We start from the raw sequence: 26,117 nt of genomic DNA on the forward strand, positions 1-26,117 counted from the left end.
CTGAATAAAAGCATGCATGTGAATGAGGAAGGAACATTGTAAAAACTGGGAACTCTAAACAATTATTACCATCAGTGCAGATGGCTCAGAACGTTCTGCTAAAAATGCAAATTCGATGAACAGACCATGACAGAAAGTACAAAGGAGCAGAGAGCGATGCATGCATGCAATAATTAAAACCCGCCAAAGCCTTCTTCAAGTAAAGAAAAAAGCTTGTGAATATTGAGAGATATGAAGATGTAATACAAGAACGCTTAATATTTATTTGACATTTATTTCAATCATATTAAATATATTATGTATATGACTCTTGAGCTGAGAAAGTTTAAAAATTATACCGTGGTGAAATGTATGTAAATAGTGGTAAAACGTATATAAGTTAGTAATTTTTATTCCACTTAGTGTCATTTAGTATTTTGACGTTAAAATTCTGCTACCTTCGTTTACCCATGCTTGAGTTCGTAAAAAGCAGAAAACTAACTTTTTTATGCAATAATTGTTATTTAAACTTCAGAGCCACAAGAATGTGCATTTTAATATTTGTTCTCTCTCCCCCTCTAAACATTATAATTTTTTTTTCGGTTTGTATTCTTTTTTGTAACACCATGTTTCCTTGCATGCGTAGTTCTGACTAGTGTAAGGTTATTCATAACTATATGGGACACTCAAATGTTTGAGAGGAGCGTCCACATATAAATTATCATGTGAGGTGGTTGATTAGTTTGCGATCATTGTGGGAGTCCATTTCAATTACCGTTACAGCATACTAAGAAGCAATACATTTTTCCGGATATGCAGTATTTGGCCAAGAGTACGTGAATTCTTCTGATATATATTGATCTCCGACTGCCATGCATCATTTACATTTATATCAGGATTTAACTTACATGGTGCAACCCGGCATTCTCCAGGAAAGAAATTTGCTCGCACAATGCTTGCCGAACAGCAGGGCGCTGCAGAGAAGCTGACAGTAGTCACGTTCATCTGTCCACCCGTAGGACGTCTTAATCCGTCCGACTATGTAGATTGCTGGAGAAAATCTCCACAGTTTGAAATACTATAAACGCTGTCTTATTATATATGCGGCTCCTTCATACCCCCGCATATCTAAACCTCTACTACACAGCTGGTTATCTAGAGCCCGCTCTTAAATTCACATTCCCATGGAAGATAGTTTGCTAAAAGTCCAGTCAAACCTCACCAGCCGTTCAGGGCATTTTAACTCCAGAAAAATACACTAAACATTTTAAATCATTTCTTTGAAGAATAAAAACTTTCAGATTGGTACAATTTCGTTAGATGTTAGGTTTTGCGCGCATTCTGGCAAATACTAGAAATGTAGTCTAGCTAGGGCAACGAGCACGTAGGATTTCGTTCAATTGCGCATTTTATACGTCAGAGTGTTGCTCTGCAAAAAACAAAGCCTGGAATTTCTATACATGTTTATGAGCGGTTACGTGTAATAAATAGCTGCAGTGGGTATACCACCAACACAATCACGACCAGGGTCAGGTCAAACATGTAGGCACCAAAATAACCGTGATTAAATCACAGGTTAGAAAACGATGTTAAATTGTGCATATTTACAGATCATTTCATCTAAATAAGCGTGTTGGGCTTAGTTTATCGAAATTAGTTCACGAAATTTATTAGACTTTAGCTTTGTAATATAATAGCAGGTGCCTGAACACTACGTCCCATTTAGGTCTCGCTAACGATAAGAGGCTTTAGATTATTGTGTGCGAAACCACTTCTCCATTCCGCATGTAGACCTTACAAGTTGCAATGAACTACACTAATTTGTTTCTTTTTTATGACGGAACTTATAGTTTTAGTTCCGTTTATGATCCGCAGTGCTTGCTTTTGCAATTGACAATTGCAGTCTTTCTGTCTAGTCTCCCACTGTATAAAACCTCCAGATTAACGCCGCTTCTCTGGTGTTCCTAGGCGCCTAACGTCTACGTTTTGGGGAGTCTAGACATTTTTAGTGGTGTTCTTGGGATCACCGTGTTTCATTTTGGATTTCAAGAGCATATATACCTATGTCGCAGCTCGTTTGTTCACATCGGTGTGGTTATTTCTAAAGTAAATTATAAAAATTAGGTTTAACCGCAATCGTTCAATTGTGATGAGTTCTAGTAGAAAGGTAAGGCACAAGCTTGCATCTGGAAAGATCCAGAGACCTATGTGTTTATTAGTTTTCTACGAATGCTGGTGTTAATTGTACTATACCCAGTAGAAAAGGGGCTCTTCTCTGTCTCTATCTCTCTTCAGTACTCTTCCTTTGTTTTGCTTTGATTTCTGCCACGGCTGTTTTGTTTGTCTCTTTGAAGGTTTCTTTGACTACCTCAACCAAAACAGAATACTTCTACATGTGAACCGGAATATGCTGTTTCTTTTTACTGCTTTCCCTCCACTAACCCTTTAGCCCTACCCACCGCGACGGATCAGTGGTTAAACGATCTGGTTTTGAATCGAAGTACATGACTTAGAAACCTACTGCGGCCGCCGCGCATGAATTGTGTTTAAATTGCGGTCCGTGTGCTTTGCGACATGAGTGTACGTTAAACATCCGCAGGCAGTCTAAATTGGCCCTAAGCCATTACGGCATTTCCTTCTATTTCTATTCTTCTATCACTACGTCTTCTTTATCCCTAGAGTGTGACTGAGATGTCCAATCAAACGTGCGACAGCTGCTGCACCTTTCCTTCCCTGTAAACCCATTTACATTTACAATTACTTTGGGGAAATATATAGCGCGTCTCAGCTAGAAGGCTGTTAATTTTATGCTTACCATTCCTCTGAGTTACACCTCTTTAAATTCCCGGTAAGCGCTCTTTTACACCGGATAATGTAGTGTTAATGACAAAAGAATGATTCTTGTGTTCTACACGGCTGCCACATGGCGCCTTACATTCATGCCCTGCGATCTACCTTGGCTTGAATCAAACTTATTCTGCCGAATAAAAAAGGCTTCTGCATCAGAATAGCGCAGGCAATTGTCCTTCTCAACGTCATTGTGATAAGATTACTTTAAACTAATGATTGCGTAATCAACACTTTGTGCATCACCTTGACCATGTCTGTGGGAAAAAGCTGTTATAAATTGATAATAACTTTCCTTTCCTTTGTCCACCTTGTGTCCCTTGTACACCTCCAAAGGATATTTTCTTCTATCGCCGGGTTGTTTTCTGCAATTTGTTCTTGAATAAGTGTGCAAAAATTGTATGCAAGGGGAAACACTTAAACGCTTAGCCGTGAGTAGGCCTGAATAATTGCTGGTAATTGCGCAGATGAAAATTTTATCACTTATTTATAGCGTCACTAGGTTTGGATTGATGCGCCGTACAATGTTAATCTCCGAAATAAAGGAGTGTTTTGTGATTACATTGTTGTGAAGAAGCCTCAATTATGGCTTTAGTGAAGCTTTGGCAGCGTAGCTGAGGTCGCTGAACACGACAACATCCGAAATGCACTGTGAAAGACTGGCACTTTATTATGTGAGAGGACGGTGTAGCGAAATGGTGCAGCAGTTCAAAGCAGATCCACTAAATGCGATTTCTGTCTCAGCCTGTGTAAAGAGCCAACTAGCAGGGATATTTAGGGCATAAAATCAGATTGCTCCTTGGCTTACGCCATTTAATTAACTTCCAGTAGGAGCCCTCTATGCTTCCTAAACTCAATGAGATGTTTAAGGGAGGTGTCTAATTTTCGAACCATCCTTAGCGGCTCCTTGACTAAGGAGGTACATAGAACGACGAGGTGCCGTGTATGCGTCTGGTGACGAGAATATGAGCTTAATGTTTGGGGTATAATGGTTAACATTATAAAAAAAAGCAAATATACACTTGAAAAGGGCTTTTGTCGAGGTGCCCTCATATGTGCTCTCGTTTTTTATCTAACCCGCTTTGTTGTAAAGCTGTACTTGGCTGTACTTGACATTGTTGGCCTGACAATCTACAACTTTTTACAACGAATCGCTTTTGCTGCAGTAGTACCGAGTGTTCGCTCCGCACGCTTTCCACACGCATTGAGCGTCGCCCGAGCCGCTACACACATCCTACTGCGCAAGCGCAAAGCGAGCGTTTGTACAGGGAAGCGGGCGTTCTAGTGAAGAATGGATAAAACAGGGAATGAAGGTAGCTCAGTGTCTACCTAGGGAAAATGGCTTTCTAAGAAAGGCCACACTAAGCGTTGCTGATGAAGGTTTGTTTAAAATTGACTAAAGGAATGTGAACCGCTCTTAAGGCGTCCTAACACAGTTAAGAGCGTTCCGAAATGTGGGCCTTATTTGACGCGATTTCTCGAAGGACGCTTCACAGGTCCCACTGCGAACTTAGACTCTGGTTAATAATGGCTTTGCGTAAACGTACAATAATTTATAGCATTTGTGAATGCAAAAATATTGAGAAATACTATAAATCTATTTCTAAAATAACGCAGAACATTACAACAAACACATAACAGAACAATCAAAATTAAGTAACGAAAAAAAAAAATGCGACTCAAACTAACAGCTAGAGACCTAACAGCACATCTGCCATGGTACTTTGTGGTACTCGCATCAAAAACCATGCAAGTAAAACAGAATACGGTTGAGGAGAATTCAGTCCCTAATTACTCCCTTATATGCATTTTGCGTGCAGAATTTTAGCGTGCGCCTTGTGGTATGCTCCTTTATGATCGGTTGCTCCTGTTTATTGCAAATTAGTTCATGCGCAACCATTGCGTCCTATGTGCAGCTTCCAGCGTCGCTCCACAAACTTCGCGAATGTTTTCGGAAGAACACATCAAGTTTCAAATGTCAGCTGTAAATTGTGCATAAAACCTTAACCTGGCTTTAAAAAATGATAACTGAAATTAATTCAGGCTTTTGTCTTGAATTGAAGAAAAAGCATTTAAATCACGCTAGTTATTTTCTACATTAATGTGAAAAAATGTGTTAACGAGCAATTTATGTTTTTTGTGCAGGTGGTGGCTCAGGGTTCCGTAAATATAGAACTTGAGAATTTTCACCTATACCTATCATAAACATGCGTACGTATTGAGAGCACTTGGGACATGGAAATAACATCCTCGAACATAGATACGAGCGATAGTGAATCCTAAATTCATAGAGGTAATGGTGGCCAGTAAACAGTGCAAGAAAGGTGGTCTGCATCGATATGGTTGTAAATTCTCTTTGACCTCCGGAATGCGATGGCGCCACTTATAAGAACAAGGGAAAAGTTATTAAAACAATATATAAATTTTCCAATGCCCCTACGATGTCTTCCTTAAATTAACAAAATCTTAGTTATTCTAAAGGACATATCGACAGGATGAAACGCGATTTAAAAAGAATATGCGCTTTTAGCCTTCACGTGTCTACTATCCTTCGCTGCAATCACCGCACGGAAAAGTAACCAACATAAGCACAAGAATACAAACCATTCGAACCTATTTTTTCTTGTTTCTTCGTGCACTGGCATAGAAAGCTATACGTTCATTCAAGACATATGCTTTTAAGAAATGTTCGACAATACTTGCAGCGTCTCGTCATTGATACCTTTTCAAAACGACGCAAAAGATGCAAGTTCAAACCGAACTTATATTCAGAACACCACTATTGGCTGATGGTTATCTAAAAGCTCCTTCTGGAGTTCGAAATGCTGTCATGTGCGCTACAGTGGTTGGAAAGTATAGCCGTAAAGACCACACAGCCTATAATGCTTTACCTGGAAAACGCATTTTCTCAGCATGACAAACACCAACAAACTTCGCACCGTTGCACAAGACGGCGTTAGGGTTGTTACACCAAGCGCTTCCGGTGTCTGCGTGCGAGCTCTACATATATGTTTTGTACCCAGACGTGTTTCAAACGCTAACCCTATTTTTCACCCCCAGTCGGCTGTGGCGCCGCGAGCGCCCCCTTTGTTTGTAAACACGGTGCTGGTCTGCAGTATTCATTTAGAATTTCAAATGCCATCGACTTAAATCCCTATGCCATAACATCCTCCATAGCGATGGACTGACAGGCGCTAGGTGGGAAGCTCCCGCTGTACCAAAACGCTGACTTAGAAATACTTGAGATCTCAGAATTTTAGATCTAAAAACAGTTTCAACATGTGTATTCTTTTAGACTTACCTCAGCTTGAATAAATCAGAGCAAATCACTTCTCCCAACTTAGGTCTCAATTTCAGTAGATATTCATCTAGGCTCAGTTAATGAGAAGGAACCTTCTTAATTCAGAGATTCAACTTCACATCCTGCATTGGCAACTCACTGAGCTCTATGTATTTTTCATCTCTACTCTGCAGTTCGACTTCGCTCTCCTTTTTCTTGTCTGTTCTCTCTACATCTACCATTCCGTCGTTTATCACATACGCAAGCAGCAAAACAATCCTTTTGAATTATTTCTCACATAGAGAATACCAACCAAATCACAGGAGTGAAAGGCAAGCAGCAGTGCTTTCCTCTATTTGTTTTTACTATATCAGTAGCCTTGATATTCAGATATTTTTTCTGTATACTGAAGCTTTTGGCCTCATTGTCAATCTATAGCCACAAATAACACTTCAGTTAGTAGAAGGCAGAAGCTGGACAAAATAGATATGTGCGTGACGATTGCAGCAACGCGAAAGCGTGGGAGAGATAAAAAAGGCGCACATTGTAAACTATTGCAACGAAGGAAACGTTTATTGCAAAGTTATTTTATTCTTATTACACGTCGTCTGGTATATCTGAATATCAATTCCGACAACATGCAGAGGGTACCGGTCGCGAATGTTGCAACATTCGCCCTTATTGCTACGTGCAAGTCATGAGCTGTTGCATTAATAAGTTTACTGTTCTGGTCCGTCGCCTTCCTCTCCAAAGTGGCTTTCCACGCAGTTTTTATCTGTAAAACAGCCGTCATATATCTACAAAGATAACCTGTACACCTTTAACTGACACTTTGCAGTAAGAGAAAAATGTGCTCTGATGTGGTATTTGTATTGTTTTCCAATGTAAATTATAGAGCACATTATATTACCGTTTATTCGGCGTAGTTGCACTAAATATCGTTATTAGTTCCCTTTGTACCGTGAGTATAAATGAAGACGAAATGTACGAAAGAATGGAAACCCAGAAGTGATTCTTAATATACTGGCATTTCATTACCTTACAAAGCAGATAATGTATTCTACTCATACTACTTTATTAGTTCTCCATAGGACCAAGAGTACACGTGTAAACGAAAAAGACACGAAGAGAAAGCAAGCAGATATTGCCATTCTTCTAACAATGCATTACATTTCATTGCAGACATTGCATTCTACTGATACTGCTTCACTAATTATCTATGAAACCGTGACTATAAGTGCACACGAAAAGGAAAAAGCAAACCCAGCAGACATTCATTTGTTCGAATGAGAAGCCATTGTATTTTTATCTATTAACGTTTTCTTTAAAATCTGGTTAAGACTCACAATTATTTAAAGAATCCACTCTTTCCCCATGCGTCGGTTATCAACATGCCCTCTGGCTCATCCCCTGCCATAGCTGTGTGACATCGATGACATCCTTAACATTAAAGCTTGAACACATCTTCAGAGCCAAGAAGAAGGAGAACATGTGTTAGGTGCACAACAGCTGTTTGAAAGGCAAGGCATAAGCAAATATAACATGTCAAGGCTACGGCTAATTTCTAAGTCACGGCTGCTAGAGGTTCCTCGTTGCCTATGCAGATACGCCGACCTTATGCGGTGACACAAGCAACTTCGCCATTGTCAGTTCACGACAAAGAGCGGGCGATCTAGTGGGACCCTCGTTACCACTACTAATTATACTCGTGTGCGTTGACACCGCCCACGCGACATTTGTAAGGTTTTTCTGGTAAACCCATCAACCGCCCCATCGATTCGCACGCCAAGACTTGTCCAATTGCAACAGGCGACGGCTTAACGTAATGCTGCACCTCTGCCGTGAGCAGTCCTCATCGCTTCTTCTCTGCGAATATTTTTAGCAGGAAATCCACCCAAGCAGCACACTACCAATAGGCCACTTGTGTGCAGTGTTGGAAATCAGGGGTTTCAATATCAGGCCTACATTGGCTCTAGGCGAACTTACTACTCGTTCTTACATTGGGCCATCGTTCGTACCACACTCGTCCAGCGTTATTCCACTATGACACTACACTCCAAAAATGTTTGTTGAAAAATACAGAAATTAATTCTGGCAGCTGTGTTGCCAGAAATGTTTAGTTCTGCTATGTTTTCGGTTTTTACAGTTTTTTCTGTTCAGAACTGATAGAAACTTTGTAAGTTGACAAAGATTTTCAGTTATACGGTGTTTTTCGTTTTTTTTTCTGTCGAGTTAAAACGAGGATACAATTACATATTTTTTACTCGTTTTTCATTTCAATTTTTTTCTTTCTGTAACAACAACGCGTTAAGCGCCAATTTCTTCAATGAACACTATTTTTAAGGCGGAAGCCTTGCTAAATTCATCTCACGAATATCTTTCAGCGCTCTCAGATGGCACCCATAAAGTTGATCTCGCAATGGCCGTCGTCTACCACCGAAAAGCGGAAAGTGAAAAAAATGCACAATAGACATCACTGCGGCAAGGAGCCAATCAATAACGGACCTAAATGTGGCGATACTAGTTATCTTCTTTCGAATCGAAATCGTTACGCAGCCGATCGTCGGACAGATCCTTAAGTTTGTCATGCCATTTCACTTTCTATTCAGCATTTACCTACTAATCAAGTAAAAATCAGTTTACGGTAGCAAATGGAACAGACAAATAATATATATCAGATTGTTTGCCTTCCAACCTAGGCTTCGGCTGGAAAACAGAAAATTACTGTTATTTTTCTGAACGTATTTCGGTCAAATGTAAACAGATATTGTTTGTACGAGGACAGAAAGTTTCTTTAAAAATACCTGTAATTAACACACATTTTTTTCAGTGTACCAATATGGGTTTACTATTAGCGTGTCTCTTCATAGCCTACTTATGACGGCCTTCCTAATCTATTGGCTTCCCGCTGTTGGGAAAACAGTGGGTTTCCAATATTGTCATATCAATGACTTCCCATTCATGGCCCATTATAAATCTGGCCATTTCGTAGACATTGACAAGTCTTGCAGCAGTTTATAATGCTTGGTTACGCGACAGTTTCTTTTGTATTTTACAGTGGTGTAAGGAGGGCACACAGTTAAATACCCACTCACGGATAAACCTGTCGTTTCTATCTTTATGTGCCAAAGCAACAATGCATTCAAAAAGTAGGCAGGAAACTAATTCGAAAAAAAATGTTTATTTTATGCTTCGATACATGCATTCAGTGCCTGCTGGCAGAACACGCATGTTAAGGGGAGGTTCAACTACTGGCTGTTTCATTAGTGTGTGAACAGCCTTTCAATATTCTGTGTATATTGTTCAAAATTGTATACCTATCTCGTATCATTATTCAGCTGCTGGCGATTCAAAGTAACCCAATACTTATGAAACCGTTCGTTATATATAAAATGCATGGAGGAAGAGCTCTTGGGTGGTAGCTCAGGTCATCCAGGCACGTGATACTATGCCACGTGATAACGCGCCCAGGGGTTGAAAAGTTCTTCAGGGATAGGAACAGTGCCTATCTGGAGAGGATGCGTGTAAATCCCGCAACCATTTGAAGATGAAGTCATAGGAGTCCGAAGCAGCCATTCCTTGCATTCACTATGACATCCGCAAAACCAAAACAAAACAAAACGCAAGCGTTACTGAACCACTTAGAAATCCGGTTAATTGTTCCAATACACGACCACGAACGGGGGAGCATACATATCATTTCGAACAATGATGGCAAGGTGACATTGCAGACGGCTCGAATTCTGCAACAGAGCCTTGACAACAGATCGACTAGAATGTTTGCGGAGCTCTGCTCCGATTGAGGGACATCTTCTTTTTCACTGTTGAGTTGTTTCCAGTTGTAAAATTTCAGAAAACTGCACAAATAGTTACACTAAGGTCATATTGCCGCGAAACCTTTAAAAGTGTATTTGTTGTTTTTTTAACAGCCGCCGGCATACAGGCTTATCACTCTGATTTTGGACCGTGTATCAGTTCCGTAATTTTTGTTTGTTAATGCTCGATGTCGCGAGTAACGCCTTTATCAGTTTCGTTGTAGCGCAAGATTCACCGAGATCTGTCTCGAAGGTACCGGCCACTCGGGTGTCTTTCAACAATGTTCCAGCCCGTGCTGGTAGCTGCTTGCGACGTGATCTATATTGTTCTGTGCAGCCTTTAAATTGAACGTTGACGAGTGTGATGGGCATTCTTTGTCCGACGACCGACGAGCACGGTTGTTGCTATCGCCGCCGCCGAGTTGCTTAGTTCTTTTGCGGGCGCAAGTCAGCCCAATAAAGAGTTTCTTCAGTGCAATCATCGACCCTTCATTTGTGTCGTCGACCTTGTCACCCCTACGTGACAATATTTATCTCCGCATACAAAACGACGGAATGATTGTGAAAGATTAAAGCGAAGAGGAAAGAAAATTGTAGCAATACTTGCGAAATATAAAAATGTGAATATTCTTTGTTGTTTATAGAATTCAAATTTAAGCTAATTAACAAAATAGACTAGCTGCTGCCAGGTACCCAATCACTCTGAAGAGAGAGAGAGAGAGAAGAGGGAGAATGTATACATTTCTTGAACAGTTTATTTTTGTAATTTCATGCAAAGACGGTCGCAAAGGTAGTTAAATCCGTGGAGCTCGTGAATTGAACGCAGCTTTCTTGTGTACCACGTAAATTAAAGCAAACACATATTTACATCCCTACGCATTCCGGAGCTCGGGAGAAGACATTATAAATTGAAAAATAACATGCGATGCCCTCTTGACAAAACGGTTTTGGGTTTCTCATTGGAAGAAAACTTCGGCAGAATAAGCTATAATTATTATTTGTACTACTTGAAAAATTCATGGGCGCCTAAACTTAAGCATGCAAAAAAAAAAAACCCGTAAGTAAGCAATAAATACTTCCTTAGAGAGAATAAATGCAAATGAAAACGCTCGCGATTTCTGCCGCTACGTTGCAAAAAAGGTATTCTGAGCGGTTGCGGCGACTCAGGTAGGAAGAAGAAACTTCCACCAAGTTCAAAATATTTGGCTTCAAAGGCGCCACCTATAACGAAACTGATTATTATTAGCATGTGGACTAGCCTTAACTAACCTGCTGCATTTCACGAACAAGCGCTTCTTATCTTCGGTGGATGCCGTACGTGCATCCCGAAGCAACCGATGGTAGATGACATGGCAAAGATGGTCCGTATTCGATAGATCAGTCTTACCAAAGACGAAAATAAAAATTCTCACCATTCGTTCAGCGTTGCTTTCAGTTCAAGCCAAGCTTGACGATTCTGATAAAGTTATCAAGAACTCGTTCCAGCATTCTCATTTTCTATTCTTGCTGAAAAAAATGCAAACTGTCCCATATACTGCAGTGTTTTCCGAACGTATGGCGATATGAAAAGCAGAGGTTATTCACATATAGGGTCTTCCAGGCAGAGCTTTTGAGGGGCGCGGGCACTCTCACAATGTGTCAGATGAGGTTTTTCGTTACCACAGTCTACGATCATTTCCAAACCTGCTGAGTTGAATCGTGCGACGGCGAATCGTGCTGGAGGATGCAGTGACGACACGAAGACGCGTTCATTAACACAATCAACGAAAACTAACTTACAAGAGGGACCGTCGACCATAGACACGTTTCCCATCCAAAAGGCAAGTGTAAAGGAAGAATTCAGAGAGCCAAGAGCGCCTCGGTTTTTCTATGGGCAAATGCATTTCACTTTCTCTCTACACCGCAGGCACTGACAAAGAAACCGGATCTTGGGTGCGTAGCAGCGAGCATTGCCGAGTAGGTGCATGAATCCCGACGCACCGGTCAGCTACTCAAGAGCTCCTCATGCCACGCACTCGTTCTGCGAAGAACCGTCAACGCAAGAAAAAAATGTAGGTGTGCGGGGGGAGGGGGAAACAGGCGACTAATAGCCAGCGGACACATCCAACCCGGACCCAGAAAGGAGAGACGGAGGGCGTCTGAATGGAGCGGCGTGCAGTCGGACGAGAGAGATCGACAACAGATTTGAGGGGGTCAGCATGTAAAACAGCAAAGAAAAAATTGCATCTCGCAAGGCCGGGGATAGAAATCTACACGGAAAGGGGTAGACCGGCTCGGAGGAAGTGCTGGAGATGGCATATGAGTGATAGTTCAGTAGGTGGCCCCCTTCTTCCGACCTGGAAGCCCACTGGCTAAACAACATTACGCTGGACACAGCGATTGGTGACAATCATGGCCGCGGGTTGCGAGCTCATATACACATTTATTATTAATTTTACTATGTCTCTGACCTGCCCCTTCGACCTACCACTGCTCTCTTTTATTTCCTCTTAGTGTCACTAATTGTCTCATTTATTCCGCCAGCAGCGGATCCCACCCTCTCACACAAATATTTTCATTCCAGTTTTTTTATTTATATAACATCTTGCTTCTACTACTTTACAACGAACTCAACCACTTATTTCTCCAATGCAGCTATAACCACTTTTAAATGTGCGGCAGTGTGCTATGGCCTGTTGGTTCATGGAGGAATAAAAAGGCTCCCCAGAAAAACAACAGATTTAAAACACCTAATAAAAAAATAATGCACTCCGATGTGGGCCTTTTGTTACACTAGGATGTCGCACATCCAATCAACACCGATCGTCAATTCATTCATTTTCTCGCAGATCGAAGAAACTATAGATTTTTTTTAGCAAGACGTTTGGCAGATCGGTCGAAGCTTATTTCTATGTTGCCCGTCTAGCGTAAATAATCTACATCTTATAGGCTGGCGCGCTGTACCAGGTACTGATTCCAAATGTATTACAGCTTCCTGCAAGAAACAACCAAAACGAGCGAACGTGATCACAATTACAACAATTAACTGATCCTGATGCATTTATTCAATAAACACCACTTTTACTAGACAGAACACTCTGCAAAGATGGAAAAGCATATGCCAGCGCCAATCGATAAACACTCCGCAAGAGTGCAATTAATTATGAAGAAAAAATAATATACTGCTTCATCATCTGCAGGTAAGAACAAAATACCTCGGTGAAGAACGCAGGAATTTGCGTTGTTTCGAGGGGCGACATATGGAATTTCATCGCGTGCATGGGGTGACTTACATTGCCTATCTCGTGACTTATATGCGTTTTCCATGAATCGATGCAGTGAAGCTCTATGTGCAACTTGTGCAAATTAGAGCGCTAAATTCTGGCACTTTCAACCCGCTAAGTGTTGATATGGGTTGCTTGAATACTACGATGTTGCAGAAGTCAATTCTTTTATTCGTGATAAGCAATACAGATGCATATGGACCACTAGGTGCATCAGCTTTCAGCCAATTTTATATTTACTGAAGTCCTGGGGAGTAGGCTTTATATGTGAAAATTGTCATTCCAGCCTCATTGGCCACAAGTATCCAAAACAGACATTAATCATACCATGTTTTTTTTAACATTCTTCCTTAGCTATTCGGTGTAAAGACGACACACTCACTGTTTTCTGGAACTGAAGTGTCTGCATATTAACGTGCATGGGAATACCAGTTGTATACAGAATGAGTGGAAGGCAAAAAGCGAAATCTGGCTACTTTAGTCATTCTCTGAATGCGTTTAAATTGAATTCGAATCAAATGATTTTTCCTGAAATTCTATGTAATTGCTTCTAGCCTACGTGCAATAAAATATAGAAATATTGATCCTTGATTTCATATTTACTTATATATAACCTCTTGCTGCCACTAATTTCTAGCGACATTCGCAGAGATCAGCCATCGGCTTTTTCAAAAGAGGTCCAAACATTCGGCTTATATATATTTACAGCCGTGTGCTGGGGCCTGGATTTAACGGTTGAATGAAAAGGCTAAAGAGACAACATCATAAAAAATAACTAAAAACAAAGAGAAGGCGAGGAAGGCAAGGCCTTGAGAAGACGGAGGAAATCTCCTAGACAATAAAAATGAATCAGAAACACCACAGAAGGAAGCCCAAGGGAAAGGGATGGCAGACAAAAGTGGGTTAGGAATGCCTGAGCAGAAGCTGGTGCAGGTAGCACTGGTGCTTCTCCTGCTTTTAGGTGCACTACTAGGAATATTCAACCTTCGGCGAAAGAAATATCGACACCTCTGGGAGAGTACCACTACAGTGGTTCTTTTTGTCATTATCTGCGTGTTGACGAAGGTGCCTAAGTATCCGTCGGCACTACTGGTTGTAGGCGAACCTCTGAGTGAACATTGGTTGTGTGATTTGAAATGTGACTCCCAGTGATGCCTAAGGGAATGTGCAGTAGCTCGAACTAGGAAAAAGGATGAACCCCGAATGACAAAGGCCAAATTTAAGGCAGAAACGCCGACAGTCAGAAGTGTCTTAAGCACTGACGGCGTAAACTCGTGTGAAACGACTGTGAAATTGTGAATTAGAGTCTGGAAACTAACAATGATGAATTGTGAATACGCGTTATGCTGTTAGGTGTACGCTGCCGCATGGCGCTTCTAGTGACTAAAAGTGCAGCTATCTGACCTGGACAAACACACTCTTAAACTGGCCAAACTTAGGAGGGCATTTCTTCTCCTCCTCCTCCTAAGTTTGACCAGGCTATTATTTTGTATCGCCACAAAGAAACGATGACGAGAGAGATAGTGGAATCATATTTTATTTCAACGGACAATAAGTGTGTCAGCAAGACTTCTCTTTCTCTTTCAAGCAAAGAGATGTCTTTTTTGTACAGCAGGTGAACCCAGGGGTTGTTTCACTTGATTGTTTCGTTTTCGTCATGTTTGTGGTTGTCTGGGCTTTGGAGTAAAGGGCTTAGGAATAGTTGTGAGTCAGCGCTTGTACTGTGGTTTTCTCTTTTCTTGTCCTTTGTCTTCGTGTACACGCTGTTTAAATTAATCAAGCAGCGTGACTCAGATTGTATTGCATGTATTTGAAGTAAATAATACTTTGAAGGAAGTATGTAAACAAAGGCATTTAGTTTTCTAAACTTCAAATAGGTTTTTCTCTGCAGTTCTCAGAAATTTAAAATATATGTCCTACATCTTTGCTACTCAGCGGCGTAGTTCTTTACTTTAAAGGGAAAAGAAGTGTTCTGATAGTCAGTACGTGTGCTGCAGAAAGAGTCGAGACATCGCCCTTCAACGAATTGTCATAAGATACTGATCAGAATAAATGAGAAGGATGCAGCTTACACGATATATTAAGAAATGCGTCTCAGATATAGTAATGCTTTATTGTGCTATATTTATAATGCATTTTCGGAAGCAGACGTGATTACACTATACGTCCTTAAATCGTTCGATGCAATGTGGATCCGTATGCAATAGTTTCCAAGCTAGATGGTGAAATCTAAATATACTTGCCGACATCCCGCTGGAGAAAAAAGGGTTATGACGTCTTTTGTTGCGCCAACAGGGCCGCTAAATACTGGCTATGCAATGTGTCTTATCCAAGCCTCGACGCGCCGAGATGACGCAATTGTTAAGGCGTTCTACTGTTGCAACCAATAATACAGAATTGATGTCAGATAGCAGCGGCGAATTTCAGTGGAGGCAAGCAGCAAGGCAGCCGTGTGATGCATGTTGCCAGTGTACGCTACTGTACTATCGGGGACTAAAGTCTCTGGACCGTACGCCTGGAGATTTTGAACTAGAAACAGAATGTAAAAGAAATATCGCGTTCTTTGTCTATCACACATTAAGAACTAAAGTTCAAATTTCACATTGACAGGTATGGTCGGAGACTGCTGGTAGATTTGGAGGTTATGCGCTTTTATTGCAGTTTGAGTTTTTCACAAACTGTTGTCTCCGATAGTAACTCACGTTGTCAAAATTTCCACAGGCCTCCACTACGGATTCTCATAGGTGGAAGCGCTTTGGAATGCTAAACCCCATAAACAATACCAATGCAACGCTCGAAGGGTATACGACACGTCTGCTTCTGAGAGTACGTCGTCAGATGAAAAGGAGCCAATAGAGTCTTAGTACTTGAATCTGTTCAAATAATAAAGGCACGATCATCAAAAGACGCATGCCTTCTCTGGCTTGAAATTCATCGCTGAATCAGATTCGCAGTTGAATGCAGCAGTAAAATTTTCCAAATTTGTCAATGGTGTGTTCACTCTGAAAGCAAATGGCACAAACGGGCCCGAATGCAAGGTTAAAAAGTCATTTTTATCTCCATTTGATAAAGCACTAGACAGGCAGTAGTTTTTTAACAGAGGATCAGTTAAGCAAGGAAATATAATCTGGTCTTTACGGCGACAAGATTCATGTCGGCAAGGCGAAACATAAATACATTCTTGAGCTGGACTTGCACACGCCTTCATGTACGGCCCTGACAATCTTTCTAGAAGATGCAACAGTTGCCTCGCCTCTACGATTTGTCTGCATACTAGGCATTTCACAAGGTAACATGATTAGTTTGGCAAAACGCGTCAAGAACGTAAACCCTTATGGTGTGGATGCTGCATTAACATATGGAGAACTTGGTACTACGAATTTGCTTTCGACGCAAAGAAATCTGTACTGTTGCCACAAATAGAACTGAGTACCTCAACTCCCCTTCTGTATTGCATAGCCCTTATTCTAATTCAAAAAATCAGTGCAATTGTGCACTTAATATACGCACTTTCACCCTTTCTTGCTAGAATATATTTCCATTTCAACAAAACAAATTACAGTAGGTAACGAACAAAAAGTTAGAAGAGGCACCTAAGCACCTACAAAAGGCATGATGCAATAGTGTAAAGGTTCCTGCCTGCCAGCAGTTACCCACGCTTTTCTTCATTCTTGCAAAAGTAGTGCTCACTTCTTTACTTTGTGCTCAATAATGTGTACCTCTAAAAAAAAACCTTTCTTGGCCTGCAATTCTAAGCAATCATATGATTCAGGTAACAACCGGCCGTGGGTGAATACCCGATTTATATAATAACGGTGATACTTGACCAAGCCGTATCAACGTTCCGGCGTGACTTGGGAGTATCATGTCTCTCTTGTCTTTCTATAGTCCTTCAAGGTTATTTCTATACCTCTCTTTCGTCTGAAATGGGAAACCCGATTATCACCTCTGCCGAACTTCACGAATTCATGTGGTCGGGGAAAGCCGTACGATTTGTCCTCATCAGTTCATCTAACATCATGTGTCCTACAAGGATCTGTGATTTTTCTTCTTTTTTGATCTAAATCAACGACCTAAAAGCCCAAAATCCTAATTAAGACTTTTTTCACATTTTGTAATATATAAGGAAAAATAAAATTTACTAAAGATTTCACTGTGCTTCAACCCGACTTCGATGATGTTTTTGATTAATTTTTTGCCTAGAATAGGACTCTGAGCATGACTGTACATGATCTGAACATTAGAAAAATACCGTGGTGTTTCTATCGAATCAGGCCCAGCAATAGAATGGGCAAAATATTTACATTACCACAAACGCTAACCGCCTTTTAGGCTATGTTAAACGTAAAGTTTCAATATCGCCATCATTTGTGAAACTAATTCTTTATCAATCATCAGTCCGCTCTAAACCGGAATAGGCTTCGTCAGTACCAGGTCTGCACATTGAAGTATTAGCAAATTCTCTAAAATTAGTTTATATCACGCCCCCTGTTCCTACTCAGGGGCTATGGTCGTTTTTCACTCTCGAATTACATATTAACTTGAACCTCTTGTCGTGACGCAAATAGATCCTTTATCTCTTTTCATTAAGGTTGATCACGAGAATCCAACCCTGAAAAATGCCCTTAACATACGATCGGCAAATTTCTCAACATCTATCAATAACTTTATAAATCAGAAATGCCTCCTTTTCGGAGAAAACCTTATAAAAATTCCGGGAGTGCAGCAGAATCTAGAAAAGCGAAAACCTGAGCATTGCTGGTGCCCGCGGTGTATTACGTTTGCTCTCATTATCATTATAATATACCGTCATTATCACAGCTACTTTCATCATTGTAATTATCACTGATTGCAGCGTCATTGTCTGCGATACCATCCTCCTCACTGTAGACAAGTTGAATTGTGGCGTAGTTAGCTAAAATGTCCAGCTGTGGATCCGAGGGATAGAGGTTCGATTTCCGGTGGAGACCGGAGTTTATTTTTATTATGACGTTAGCTTCGGTTTCGGGTGGCGAGGTCATTTGAATAACAGGTGTAGTGCGACCGAACGTGCGCCGACTGTATGAGGCACAAAAAGCTTTTGCCTCAATATTCCTTTGTAGCTAAAACAGCATCAGAGTGGGACCACGTTTCTTGAAAACGGGCGCTTCATATCAGCTTGCTTTCTTCTTTTTATCAAGCGCTCCTGACTGACTGCAATAACTTCAGTGCTAGTCGTCTCTAATTTCCGAATTCCATCTTTTTCTGAGCTTTTACCATCAAATAGTAAGCTACTTATGCGTGTGATTTTTGCTTTGCTTCCTCTTAATAGTCTAATATGTGTCTTCTGTATGGTCAAGATATGTTGGCTTAATAGTCACAATGTAGCTTACCCTTGTTCTTGCCTTCTACATCATTCCATTATATGAGAAAACATTCCCCTCTGTAATACCCGTGATTATAAGCGTAAATAAATAAATAAATAAACCCCCATGAAGAAATCAACACTCCGCCGAGGAACTTGTAATCCACCACTTTTACAATAGCTGAGTTTTGTTTTAGTTCCGAACACCGATGGTCAAGGCGCTGGGTTCTCTGAACGGCAAGGTCCTCGCTGGCGTTCCGAAATTCTCCTCGCACCCCCGACGATCAGGGTAGGAAGGAGTGTGGTTAGAAAAGAAATAAAAAACAGTAAAAAGGTCGGAATGGGGGCAGGGGTGGTGGCGGCGCGCGCCTAGTGAAAGGAGAGACGTACTGCGGTTAAGACGTCGCCCCCCCCCCGTTCTCCCCCCCCCCAGCCTTCCTTCTCTCCTTTCAAGATGTCGAACCAGAGGCCCGTCGTGAAGAGGGGCGAAAACTGATCCTGCAGCTCGGTGGGGAGCGTGGGGGGAGGCGGGGGGCCCCACTTCTCTCCTTTCACTAGGCGCACGCCGCCACCTCCCCCACCCCATCCCTGCCCTTTTCCTATCTTTTTTTCTTTTTTAACCACCCTCCTTTTTACCCGGATCGCAACCTCGCCAGCCGCGAGCGCGCCACGACATTCCGCTCGCGTCTACAGCGCCTCGCAGGCGTTCCATAATAGTTTAAGCCAAACTGACCACACGCACGAGCATGATACTGCATCTGAGTGTAAAGAAGACCTCTGCGAAATGGTTTTGCATCTCGTAGAGTCGTCTTTAACTCGTCGTTTTACGCAGGAATAAAGACTACGGGTTGAGCGAGCCACGACATTCCACTCGCGTCTACTGCGCCTCGCAGGCGTTCGATAATAGCTTAAGCCAAACTGACCATAGTCTATTAAGCAGTCACGTTAATAATAAAAGGAAACAAAATCTAGCGGAGAGTACACAATTCATTACGATTTGTTTTTGTCTTGCACAGTCAAGTAGCCAACTAGTGAACCAACTATCGCCATTTATTTGATTCTCGTATTTTATGCTCACATTTACAACATTCGCAGGTGAACCTAAGCTTCCAGTTTAGCTCTATTAGGCGATAACTTTAATGATTTCTGTTGGCCTTTATCACAGATCCTCTTTTCCATGCATCCGCATTCAGTTCAGTTCTGTCGTTCAGTCGTGTCCGACTCTTCGGGACCCTATGGACCATATCACGCCACGCTTTACGGTCTGTCACTATATTCTTAACATCACATAACTTCATCTACAGCGCCTCGAGAATGCCATCTAAACATCGCGTTCGCTGCCTACCCCTTCTCCAGTAACCCTGAACCTTTCCCAACATCAAAGCTTTCTCCAGCGACTCCTCTCTTCTCATCAGATGACCAAAGTAGCTAAGCTTTAACTTTAGAATTTGACCCTCCAATGAGCAGTCAGGTCTCATGGTCGACAATATCGACTGATTTGATCTTCTGGCCGTCCAAGGAACTCTCAAGAGTCTCCGCCAGCACCACAAGTCAAACGCGTCAATTCTTTGGCGGTCAACCGTTTTCACTGTTCAACTCTCGCATCCATACATCACAACTGGAAAGACCATAGCACAAGTTATACGGATCTTGGTTGGCGGTCTGATGTCCCTGCTCCTATCTACGGGGTCAATGCTAGCCACGGCTCTCTTTCCCAAAAGCGGGCGTCTCCTAATTTCAAGGCTGCAGTCATCTTCCGGGCTAATCTTGGAGCCCAAGAAGAGAAAATCTGTCACGGCTTCCACTTCTTGTCCATTGAAGCTCCAGGACTTGATAGGGAAAGACGCCATGATCTTTGTCTTTTTAATGTTAAGTTTAAGCCCTAACTTCTCACTCTCTTCTTGTACGCGCATCAGAAGTCTCATGAGTTCCACTTCACTTTCTGCCATTAAAGTGGTATCATCCGCATATCTGAGGTTATTGATACGTTTTCCAGCATTCTTCACTCCAACTGAAGACTCGTCCAGACCGGCCTGCCTCAAGATGCACTCAGCATATAGGTTAAATAGGCAGGGTGACAATATGCAGCCTAGTCTCACTCCTTTCTCAATCGGGAACCAATCAGTAAGACCATGCCGAGTTCTGACTGGCCTCTTGTCCTTAATACAGGTGACTGAAGGGACCGATGAGGTGAATTGCAACTCCCATCTCTTGGAGAGCTTGCCACAATCTGTTGTGATCTACGCAGTCAAAAGTTTTTGCATATTCATTAAAGCAGAAGTAGAAAGGCTTCTGGAACTCTTTGCTTTTTCCATGATCCAGCAAAGGTGGGCAATCTGGTCTCTAGTTCTTCCCTTGCGAAACCCAGCTTGCACGTCCGGAAACTCCCGATCCACATACTGCCGCAGGCTACGTCGGAGGATTTTATAACATCACCTTGCTAGCATAGTGCGGTAGTTGGATCGCGCATTAGTGCTCCATTATTCACTACCCTAAATGGTTTTTAATTCATATGCTACAGAAACCAATTACAGTACAGTTTTAAGATACAACTTTTGGTGAATGATAAACCGACATAAATGGTTTGGTTTGGTTTGTGGCGTTTAACGTCCCAAAACGACTCAGGGTATGAGAAACGCCATAGTAGAAGATTCCGGAAATTTCGACCACCTGGGGTTCTTTAACGTGCACTGACATCGCACAGCACACGGGCGCCTTGCTTTTCGCCTCCATCGAAGGAATTTTGCAGCATTACCCAAGGCATGCAAACTTGACTGACTGCCTTTATAATGGGCGCCGTGTGTGATCTGGAATATAAGGGTCCGGGAGGGTTTGATTCCAATCTCGCCCTCCAATCTCCGAGCTGCAGCCATAGTTGGCAGCGCGTGCCTTTTTCTACATGTGATCTCTTTTCTAGGCGGAACGCAATCCTACAACTTGGTTTTGCATGGCCACGTTACTTTCCTACTGGCAAATTTCAGAACCATTCCCAATAATGTTTGCCCACAGAGATGGCAGCGCCTACTGCCCACACAACGTCGACAAAGTACTTGTTCCATTTTCTGGGAAATGGAGCGTGTAACAACATCGCGTTTAAATGCAGGAGAAAAGCAAGCAGTAACATTTTATTCACGCTGTTCTTCACAGTATAACGACGTAGTGCAGGTTAAGCGGAGCATTTTATACTGGCAACTGAATAGGCCTCTGTTTGTGTGGTTTCAAACATTCACTGGAACGCTGTCGCGTAGTTCAAAATTTCTTATAGCTACACTTCTTACAGTCATTCTCGTTTCCCGCATTATCTAGCGGCTGAACATTATTATGTTATAATCCGCACCCCTATCATAATTGCCAGTTTTCGATGAGCGGGAAAGAAATGATCCGTCGTGCTCTTAGTGGCCTCATTGGTTAATGGGACCCACCATATGTCTCCACTATTTAAACTTTAATTTTATTATTGTGATTTATCAAGGTGATTTATTAAGGTCAACAGGCCACGTCGGATTTACGTGATGTAATATCCCCCTGTGAAACAGAATTTTATTCACTGCTTCTTCATCAATAAGCTGGTTTGGGAAGAAACCTAATTTTCCTTGAGATAAAGATATCACATCATGCACGTCCCGGTAAACATGCATGCGCCATCTTCAATCTGGCGTAAAGCTTTTTTGCTGCTCAAGAATTTGTACACCTTGGAGCCCTGTGCCAAAATACATTAGTCGTAACTTAACAGTTTTCTTGTCACGTTTCGTGCGGCCAAGAAGTCTAGCGCTATATTGTTCTTCAATAGAATGACATCTGTCTCACTTCACATATTCTGGGGGAGTGGTTGAAAATCACCGAACTTGAATCCCTCAAAACGCACATACTAGACGCGGGAAGCGGTACTGTCCGGCGAAGCCTCGAACGGCCAGGTATGAATCATACACCTGATCTCTGAAAAGCAGCTAAAGCTAGTGGAGCGCTGGATATAAGGCAGCTGACAAAAAGACTTGTCACTTCAGAGTTTGTGATTGCAATTTCTCTTCGTAAAATAAGATGTCTCATTCCTTTTCTTCATGTCAAAAAGCCAATAATGGCGTGTGGAAAGGAACTTCAAATGTGTTGCTCGCGAAAATTAGTGGAAGTGTCGACATTTGATAAGTTTCGAAGGAGGTCTTAAGACCTGGACTTTTACTGATTGGGTTACGGCTCCACGCCATTAGGATATCTTTCGCTCAAGCCATGGTAACCATTGCCGATTTTGCGGGCGCACTTGTTGCCGAGCGTGCCTAATTTCGGTTTGTTCTGTCCCTTGAGATTTCATCTGGTAACTTGTCACAGCGGCGTGGCTTTGCGCTGACTGCTCGAGCTTAGTCAGTGAGCACGTCCGTGAATTTCCTTTTCCATTATCTCAGCTCAAAGCTACAACTAGAGTTATACTGCTTCTGAGTTATACTGAGTTATACTGATAGATGCGCAAGCTATCACACAAACTTGAATGCGGTTATTCTAGAGTGTACGTAGGAGAATAAGATCGGGGTATAGCGCATTTGGCAAGTACCTCCCGATTATGATTTGCCCCGCCACGGAGATGCATTGGTAAGACGCCCGACTACTGTGCCGGAATTCCCGGGTTCGATCTTTGTTGTTCGATCCCGACAGCGGAGGCTGTGTTTCGATGGTGGCGAAATGAAGTGGCGTCCGTGTGCTGTGCGATGTCAGTGCACGTTAAAGATCTCCAGATGGTCCAAATTATTCCGTAGCCCTCAACTACGACTCCCCTTTCTCTCTTTCCACTTGCCCTGCCACCTTCCGCTCTTCCTTTACTGTGCGGTTTAGGTTTCCACAGCGCACGTGAAAGATACTGCGTCTTTCCCTTCCTTTGAACCAATTATTATTTTATTTATTATGATTAGCAGCTCACCGTATATTTCTCAAGAGGAGAGTATATAACGGAAGCATAACATTGTTCAATTACGTGGCTAAAATGTGGAGGCTAACGAAGTGGGTTCTACTCAAGTTGAGGAAACGCAGAAGATTATGGAACGGAAAATAGGAGGTGTGATGTTAAGAGACAAAGTGTGTGGAGTCGATCAGAAAATAATTGGAGTTGACGACTATCTATGCAAATCAAGAATAAGAAACGGTTATGGACAGGAGATGTGCGAAGGCAGGATAAGTAATGATCGATACAGGCAACAAATTGAATTTCAAGGGAACGAAAGTGTAGTAGTGGGTGGCGAAGGTAAGGCGAATCAAGCTACAAAGATGCCAGGGGTAAAAGAATGCAGCAAGCAAAGGACCGTGTTAATGTAAGAGTAGGTGTGAGGCCTTCGCCTCTCAAAAGGTATAGACCGGCTGACGAACAATATAATTTTAGCGCACGAGAAACACTTCGGTCAGAGCTTTATGAATGTGCGTAGGCGACACACGAAGCCCGTGGTGATGGGCCCAAACAGGCAATGGTACCTAACTGCCTGAACATCGATTGTGGAAGCCGTATCAGCAAAATATTGTTAGGTGCTTGCCGTATTGATTACTACGTGGGAGCTCAGGTTTCCTGTAATTCTACTGCTCCTCCTTATTTGTGTCACTATGGTACGTTGCCATCCAGCTGTGCTTTTGGATGCCCATATCCAGATAGCAGCGTCCTTCTCGCTATAGTCAGTGCACTGCGCTATTAAGAGCATTTGACGCCAATAGCTTTGCCGCAGCTTTTTTGTATGTTAATCCCGAAGGAAGGAATTTTTTTCTATACACCATCTGCTAATACGTTCTGTGGACGTGCCATTCGTCGAGGAAGGAATGATAGAAAACAATATGTAAAATGAGACAGTACACGAGGAAGAAGCACACGTACAAAAACAAGAGAGGACAAACATTTTGTGACCCGTCTTTCGCACAATAGGTTCTTGTCTATGTCGCTTCACGAACCAGCCCAACCGCCTATACTAAGAATTCGATCCTTGACTGCGTAACTTATCTCCAATACCTGTGGTCCACCATTCAAACGACTTGCTTTATATTCTCCCGTGTTATGCTACAGCCAACCGCTCTCTTTTTAAATTCAAAGCTTGAAGCTGAGTTCAAAAGCATTGTCCAAAAATCTATAGATCGATCCTGAGGTGCGCAATTCAACAGACGATATGGTTGTAAATTGAAATCCCTCCTCAGAGTCTGTCGCAACCGAATCGATACATTCAGTGCTTGCGTAGAGCTTACCTTTCTTTATTAGGGCTTTGTGAGGCCGTCGAAGCATGATAGAATAATGAATATCGATCCCAAATTTTGCAGAAGTGCTGCGAAGGTTCAAAAACATTGGTTTTAGATTGCTTCCGCATTTAGACCTGCGGAGTCAATTGGCGTTATCTATAATTTATCCGTAGGTACAGAAGTCACTTACCATTCCGCTTGCAAGAAAAAATAACTGTTGTCCCGTGAATTTTAAGCCATCCAGGTGAGTATCGATACTATTGCAGTCTTCAGCAAGCAGCTTCCCGTAAGCCTGAAAGAAGCCCACCACAATACGGTTTTTTGGGGGGGGAGAGAGGGGGTGTACTGCTTTCATGTGATTGTTTGAGATGCGCGTAATAATTACCGCTCAGTAAACTGTAAAGAAATCCAAATGAATGAATAGAACATTAATTCAATGATTTCACTAGATGGCCCATATTTAAAACACTGCGTACAATGAATTGAAAGCAGTTGCGGTAGAGTTTGTGATTGTACAGTCATATCCTGAACTAATAATTTAGACTACAATGAAACGAAAGAGCTAAGGAATAAAAATGTAATTTGAGATCGGCGAGAACTTCACAAAACGCGTCCATGTAGCGGATAACTACTCTTGGGGCCAAAAAGAGAAAGATAAAGCCTTAGAGGACGTTTCACAAGCTGCGTCTTGTAGCAGCTCCTCCAATTCTACATGATCCTGACACGATTCTCCAGCGCAATTTGCAACCGCCGGCCGGCCGCGTGATTGATAGGAGGCACGTCACGCATGCCACCAAGGCAAAAGACAGACTACATCGCACCGTTTGCCAGTTTGCTCTGGGAAGGTTGTCACTAGTGTATCATTTTCGCGACAACTTTCGATGGGAAAGTAAACGTTTTCCAACCCGCGTACAAAAACCATTGACATCTAGAGCGCCCGTCCTCACCCACCGACTCTCCAACTATGAAACGTCTTCGTAATACAAAGCTTCTGTGATCGAGCGCCTTTAAAGAGAATGGCTGTTAACTGAGCAATGTATTGGCCATTCAGCGTTCAGAATGGGTCAGAGAAATAACTCGTCACTGACATTCTAATGGAAGTCAAGAAGAAGAAATGGGCATGGGCAGGACATGTAGTGCGAAGAGAGGATAACCGATGGCCGCTTAGGGCAACAGACTGGATTCCAAGGGAAGGAAAGCGTAGCAGGGCGAGGCAGATAATTAGGTGGACGGATGAGGTTAAGAAGTTCGCAGGAGTCAAGTGGATGCAGCTAGCACAGAACCAGGATAAGTGGAGAAATATGGGAGAGGCCTTCGCCCTGCAGTGGTTATAGTCAGGCTGAAGATGAGGATGATGATGTATTGGTCATTATATAAATTATGATTCATTAAGA

The sequence above is a fragment of the Amblyomma maculatum genome, chromosome 8, assembly GCF_055883805.1.
Source record: "Amblyomma maculatum isolate TAMU_Amacu chromosome 8, ASM5588380v1, whole genome shotgun sequence".
Classification (NCBI taxonomy): Eukaryota; Metazoa; Arthropoda; class Arachnida; order Ixodida; family Ixodidae; genus Amblyomma; species Amblyomma maculatum.